The following is a 7,433-nucleotide window of genomic DNA, read 5'->3' on the forward strand; positions in this document are numbered from 1 at the left end:
TCTGAGCTGTGTGTTAACTGTTTGAACAGACAGTTTGGTGCTTTTAAAGTTGTTATATTGCCACATTATTCATTACAAGATTTAGATGAGGTTGAGGGATTAGCTAATGATTTGTCCCAAATACAATACTTTTAGTTTTTGATATATTTAGGACTAGTTTATTACTTGCCACCAATTCTAAAACTGACTGCAGCTCTTTGTTAAGTGTTGCAGTGATTTCACTTGCTGTGGTTGTTGAGGCTCACTTACACACACCCGCACACAGATATAAGCCGTATCGAAGTACATAGCATGTGTGTATGTGAGTGTGTGTTGAGCTGTCTAGTCATAGCGGGGCAATTGGTGTTAATTCCACACCTGTCTGATATCCAGCAGATCTGAGTCGTTAATAGAGACCAGTACAGCCTCAGGGGAGACTCACACTCTCTATTCTCTCTCTTTCTGTCTATATTGTTGTCCCCCTGGGTCTCCTCTCACTCTCCTTCTATCCCTCCCTCTCTCGTTCTCTCTCTCATTTTTGAATCCAGTAAATTAGCAGGCACAAGTGATGATTCTGAGAAGATGATTTTAAASTCCAGCACTCTGATGATCTTAATGCTCCTCAGATTTAATGGATCTTATACCAATGTTTGCTCGAAACCAATTCTGTCATCAAGTTTGCTGACGACACCATGGTTATAGGCCTGATAACCAAAAGCAACGAGTCAGCCTATAGTGAGGTAAGTGAACTGGCATTGTGTTGCCAGGACAACAACCTCTCCCTCAACATCAGCACTACAAAGAAGTTGATTGTTCACTTCAGGAAACAGAGGAGGAAACATGCCCCAATCCACATCAAGAGGACTGCAGTAGAGAGAGTCAGCGGTTTTAAGTTCCTCGGTGGACACAGAGGACTTGACATGGACCAATAACACCACCACTCTTGTCAAGAGGGTGCAATAGCGTCTCTACATCCTATGGCGGCTGAAGAAATTCAGCATGCCACCCCGGGTCCGCTCCAAATACTACCGCTACACCATCGAAGTGTCCTGACTGGTTGCATTACGGCCTGGTAGTGGAGTTGCTCTGTCCATGAACGCAAGGCCCTCCGGCAGGTATGTGAAGACACACCCCAGCCCGAGCTGTTCACTCTCTCACCATCAGGTAGACTATATCTGAGTATGAGGTCTGATACCAACAGGCTCAGAGATAGTTTCTATCTACAAGCCGTCAGACTGCTGAACACTTGAACTGGACTGACCACCTACTCTGATTCTCCACACCTTAGYACACATKCACTCACTCACACACCCACACAGACATACACACACATACACACATACATTCATGCTACACACACATTACAACTGCTGCTAGCAGATTCTTATTATGATTGCTAAATATTGCACAATTTAAACACTTGCCCCCCAATCCCCCCTTCCACAAAACACATGTAAATATTGTAAATTGTGTATCTATAAATTGTGCCTTCCTTAAAATGTTTATTCTATTCTACTGAGCCATTTACTTTGTTCGTATTCTTATCCTTTTTTATTTCTAATTGTTGTTGCATTGTTGAGAAGGAACCTGCAAGTAAGCATTTCATGTGTATCCCGTACACATGACTCATAAAACTTGAAATGTTTCAGTATCAATAAACCGGTTTTCTCTGGTTGTGATGGACCACATGTGCCTTCTGCTAGCCAGACACTGTCTGATATCTCAGTTCACACTGAACCAGGCAGAAAGCCAAATTTCAAGTTCAGTGGAAGCCACTCCTACTGCTCAGAACAAACAGGGAAACTAAACGTATTTCTGAGACTCTGCTGCTCAGTCTGTTAGTCTGTGTATCACCATGGCAGAAGCAATTTTAGAAGATAAGGATTTGATTACCTGTTCAATCTGTCTGGATCTACTGAAGGATCCAGTGACTACTGCCTGTGGACACAGTTACTGTATGGGCTGTATTAATGACTGCTGGGATCAGGATGATCTGAAAGGTATCTACAGCTGTCCCCTGTGCAGACAGACCTTCACCCCAAGACTTGTTCTGAGGAAAAATCCTCTACTGAATTAGTGGAGAAACTGAAGACAGAACTCCAACMTGCTCCTCCAAATCTCTGATAAGATGGACCTTTAGGTGTGGGGTGACATCTGCACTGGGAGAAAACTCATAGCTGTCAAGTCCTGTCTGGTGTGTCCTGCCTCTTACTGTGAGTCTCACCTGAAACTTCATAATGACCTCAACCCGGGAAAAAAACATGAAGCCACTGGACAACTACAGAAGATCTGCTCTCATCACAATAAATTGCTGGAGGTTTACTGCTGTACCGATCAACAGTGTATCTGTCTGCTGTGTGTGCTGGATGAACATAAAGGCCATGATACAGTCTCAGCTGCAGCAGAAAGGACTGAGAAACAGGTAAGGATTGGAACAGTTAAATATCACAYATCTACATATAAACATTTGTTCATCTCTTTTACTCTGGCATCGAGACCAGTGACTGAGAATAGTGTAATACGAAGAGTAGAGAGACTCACACGTAAACATTTTGTTTACGTAACCTGTTGCTAACTCTTTGCTACCTCATGTTCCATCTGGTTAATATTACATTTACATTATTATTATTAGGTTTACATATAAAACAGAGAATGGTAGGTTCAATTTGAAAAGAGGTCATCCAATCAGTGTAAAGCCCAACCCATTTGAGCTGAGAATGGAGTGTTTTCTGTCTGTTCAGTAAAATCACCATTTGTACAGAAAAGCCAGATCTCTCACATAAAGAAGAAACTCCAATGGCAAGGCAATGGGAGAAGATGGAGCAAGATGAAACAGTGACAACATTCAGATACTACCTTGTCAGATGCACAGCATCCTGTCTGATAGCAATTTAATCATCCTATGGGTATGATACATTTCTTTGCAGAAGCAGTTGGAGGAGAATCAGCAGAAATCTGAGCTGAAAATCCAGGATAGAGAGAAGGAAATGCAGAAGCTGAGACAGGCTGTGGTCTCTCTGAAGGTGAATGTGAGGTCCATATATAGTGAAATTACAGTCAGGCTGTCTGGGGTCCTGGCGAGAGCTGAGTGAATAGGGTGGTTGAAATCGACCCCATCCTCTCTGTGTCGTAAAAATGCTCTGCACAGGTGTAATTGGAAGACAGTGAGAGGACCTTTACAGAGCTGATCCGCTCCATTGATGGAAGGCGCTCTGAGGTGAAGGAGCTGATCAGAGCCCAGGAGAAGGCTGATGTGAGACAGGCTAAAATGTGACAGAAGCAACTGGAGCAGGAGGTGGCTGAGCTAAGGAGGAGAGATGCTGAGCTGGAGCAGCTTTCACACACAGATCACATCCATTTCCTCCAGGTGACTTCTCTATCCTAGATGTCCCTCACAAATGACTATCCAGTGACTATCTCTAGACTTCTTTCTCAGTGAAATGTACTTAAAAAACAACCTTTGTCTTTGTCAATATCGTAGAGTTTCCAGTCCCTCTGTGTCCCTCCTATATTTGAGGCTATACCCGCTATCATTGAGCTCCCAAGTGGTTCAGCGGTCTAAGGCACTGCATCCCAGTGCAAAAAGCATCACTACAGTCCCTGGTTCAAATCCAGGCTGTATCACAACTGGCCGTGATTGCGAGTCCCATAGGGCGGCGCACAATTGGCCCAGTGTCGTCCAGGTTGACCTGGGTAGGCCGTCATTGTAAATAAAAATGTGTTCTTAACTGACTTGCCTAGTTAAATAAAGGTTCAGTTAAAAAATGTATTGTCTCGTTTAAGCATGCAAGGAAATTTGACTCTGACCTGAAAGAGTGACTCCAAGCCATCTGCAAGGAAGAACTGGACAGGATATCTGGGAAAGGTCAGTAGAAAGCTCTTAAGTCTTATTTTTGTAAATTAGTTTTTGCTAGATATTAAACAATTTGTGCTATTTGATGGCTAAATTACCATCACTCAGTGATGTTGCCCTCCTAAAAGTTGTTGTGTAGCCTACTGATGATGGGTGTCTGTGGTTAAAGTTCCAATTGTTCGCCCTTCTGAGCAAGAGACCAGAGAGAATGTGAGTAAAGTGCAAACATGAATGCACACACATACTTCATGTTCACGGACTGTAAAAACAWTWTTTTTTTTAAAGCTAGCTGGAACCGTTCTGAGTGGTCAGCTTCTGAACCACCCGCTAAATGCTAAATGCTAAGGATCCACAGAGGGTTCAATAGGAACCAGGCAGTTGTATGAATTTTTTGTCACTACCAACCAACTCATTCCATACGATCAGTGACAAATCTGTATTATAAACATGCATATGAAAAAGTAAATAATAGCAGAGAAATATAAACCCAGATAAATGCAGGCTACACATGCTAATTGCAAAAGGTACACCGTTACAACTGTGGATATGTAAAGGCTATAGGCCTATAGAGGCCAGTAAAGGCAAATGTGTGATAATATCTGGAAGAAAACATAATGGATGGACCACATYCAGAAGCTAACCTAATGCAGAAACTCATTAAATAATACAGCTGCGAGCAGCAATGAACAGGTTTCACACGATGACAAAAGGGACTCAAGATCAGTTGGTTAACAAAGCAAGCACTCTATCATGTAGGAACTATCTTCCTTTATGTACAATCATTAGTCTAAATACAACATCTGGAGTGAATCTGACGTATGGTTCATGACGGGAAGATGATTTTGAGCATTAGTGTTACATATGCAAAGAATAAGTTGCTAATAGTTGCCTTGTTTTTTGAGAAATCAATACCAAATTCAGTGTAGTTCATTTTAGGGACATCCATGATAGCGATGACAAGTTGATAGGCCACTGTGGATTTACAGTGGTTTAAATTTACACGTAAAACCTGATTTCCTGATTTATCGATAACTCCGCCATCTCTTAACCAATCSCTTGACTTTTCTCAAACTAAGTTAAAAGTGTTATGGTATGATATAATAATGGCTCTGGAGGAGATGGCTGCCGTTTTATGGTCCCCTAACCAATTGCTATTGTTTGTGTTTTTTTGCTACATTTGTAGGTCTGGGTGCCTTGTAAGGATCTAACGGCGAGTGGGTAATCTGCCTTTACCATCGGTCCTATTAGCCAATAATAAAAGGGATAATAATAATAGACGAGCTACGAGCACGTATATCCTACCAACGGGACATTAAAAACTGTAATATCTTATGTTTCACCATGTCGTGGCTGAACGATGGCATGAATAACATATAGCTAGATGGGTTTTASGCTTTTTCGGCAGGATAGAACAGGCGCCTCTGGTAAGACAAGGGGTGGCGGTCTATGTATATTTGTAAACAACAGCTGGTACATGAAATCTAAGGAAGTTTTGAGGTATTGCTCGCCTGAGGTAGAGTATCTCGTGATAAGCTGTAGACCACACTATTTACCAAGAGAGTTTTCATCTATATTCTTCGTAGCTGTATATTTACCACCACAAACCAATGCTGGCACTAAGACCGCACTCAATGAGCTGTATAAAACTGTATAAGGCCATAAGCAAACAGGAAAACGCTCATCCAGAGGTGACGCTCCTAGTGGCCGGAGACTTTAATGCAGGGAAACTTAAATCCATGTTACCTCATTTCTACCAGCATGTTAAATGTGCAATCAGAGGGAAGAAAACTCTAGACTCTTTGACAATTTTTAGGGCCTTCCTCTGACACCGCCTGGTATAGAGGTCCCGGATGGCAGGAAACTTGGAAGCTTGGCCCCAGTGATGTACTGGGCCGTACGCACTACCCTCTGTTGTGTCTTGCGGTCGGAGCCCAACCAGTTGTCATACCAGGCGGTGATGCAACCAGTCAGGATGCTCTCGATGGTGCAGCTGTAAAAGGCTTCTTAACAGCTTATACTCCCAAGCCATAAGACTCCTGAACAGCTAATCAAATGGCCACTCGGACTATTTGCATTGTCCCCCCTCTTTTACGCTGCTGCTATCCTCTGTTTATTATCTATGCATAGTCACTTTAACTCTACCTACATGTAGATATTACCTATATTACCTCGACTAACCGGTCCTCAAGCACATTGACTCTGGACCGGTACCCCCCTAGTTATTTTACTGCTGCTCTTTAATTACTTGTTACATWAWTTTTTTTRTTTTTTACTTGTCTATTCTTTACTTAACACTTATTTTTCTTAAAACTGCATTGTTGGTTAAGGGCTTGTAAGTAAGCATTTCACTGTTGTATTCGGTGAATGTGACAAATAACATTTGATTTGATTTGATATGGTTCATGAGAATACATTTTTCAAAGTTAAAAAAATGTCCATGATGGTGGAAAATCTAGCATGACAGACCTTATGGATCCTTGATGCACATTTGTTCAGCATTAGGAAAGACACCTACAGCACATACATAGTTTCAAGTCTCTATGTCAAATTAGGTAGCTGATATGAGGGTTTATGTGGGACTGCTTATAAAAGCGCCACCTATTGGCCAATCGGAGCCGTTATTTTTGACAAAGTTCCTTTACACATCCTTTCAACAAAATAAATCAATGTTGTTTACACATCCTTTCAACAAAATAAGAGATGTTGTTACACATCCTTTCAACAAAATAAAATCAGTTGTTTACACATCCTTTCAACAAAATAAATCTATGTTGTTTACACATCCTTTCAACAAATAAAATCAATGTTGTTACACACCTTTCAACAAAATAAATCAATGTTGTTTACACATCCTTTCAACAAAATAAATCAATGTTGTTTACACATCCTTTCAACAAAATAAATCAATGTTGAATCAACGTGGAAAGTTTATTGGATTTGCAAAAAGTCATCAACATAAGGGAATTTTGTATTTTTTCACCTAACTTTTAACCTAAATCCAATGACATGGTGAAATGTTTTGTTGAATTTACATTTGGTTGAGTTGTCAACTAATGTGAATTCAACGTGAATTCACATTAGTTGACAACTCAACCAAATGTAAATCAAAACTAGACTTTAAAATTACGTCTGTGCCCAGTGGGATGTTAGCATATTATCTAGCTTCGGGACCGCAACTATGGGAGTCTGTTGGGACATTGGGATGACATGTCCCAACAGACTCCATAGATGTGGTCCCGAAGCTACATTGTATCATGCTGGCACTACAAACAATACTAAACAAACCCCTAAGTCAATGCTAGTGTCAGACAACACCAGGACGTATTGTCCTTAATTTGATCACTTTTTTGTTGCTGAGAATCTTCCTGCCCAGCAGGAAATGCAAACTTGTAGTGTATTTCAGGTTTTAAAAGGCTTCTAAAGTTTGTAATTTCCACTTTCAAATGYCATACTTGATTTGTCTTAATGAAAAATGTATCAACCCCTACGAAAAATGTCCATTAAATATAATCCACATAATAATTCACATTTCCTGTTGTTTTAGGATTATTTTCCTTGTGTAGCAAACTGGCTCAAATTAAGATCCTACATCTGTAGAGGC

At 40.9% G+C, this 7,433-nt stretch overlaps 1 pseudogene; it reads left to right on the top strand.

Annotated features, from left to right (window-relative positions):
* The first annotated feature begins 1,834 nt into the window (after positions 1-1,834).
* LOC112070904 (E3 ubiquitin-protein ligase TRIM47-like) lies at positions 1,835-3,364 on the top strand (annotated as a pseudogene).
* The last annotated feature ends 4,069 nt before the right edge of the window (positions 3,365-7,433 follow it).

The sequence above is a fragment of the Salvelinus sp. IW2-2015 genome, unplaced genomic scaffold (genome assembly GCF_002910315.2).
Source record: "Salvelinus sp. IW2-2015 unplaced genomic scaffold, ASM291031v2 Un_scaffold1454, whole genome shotgun sequence".
Lineage (NCBI taxonomy): Eukaryota > Metazoa > Chordata > Actinopteri > Salmoniformes > Salmonidae > Salvelinus > Salvelinus sp. IW2-2015.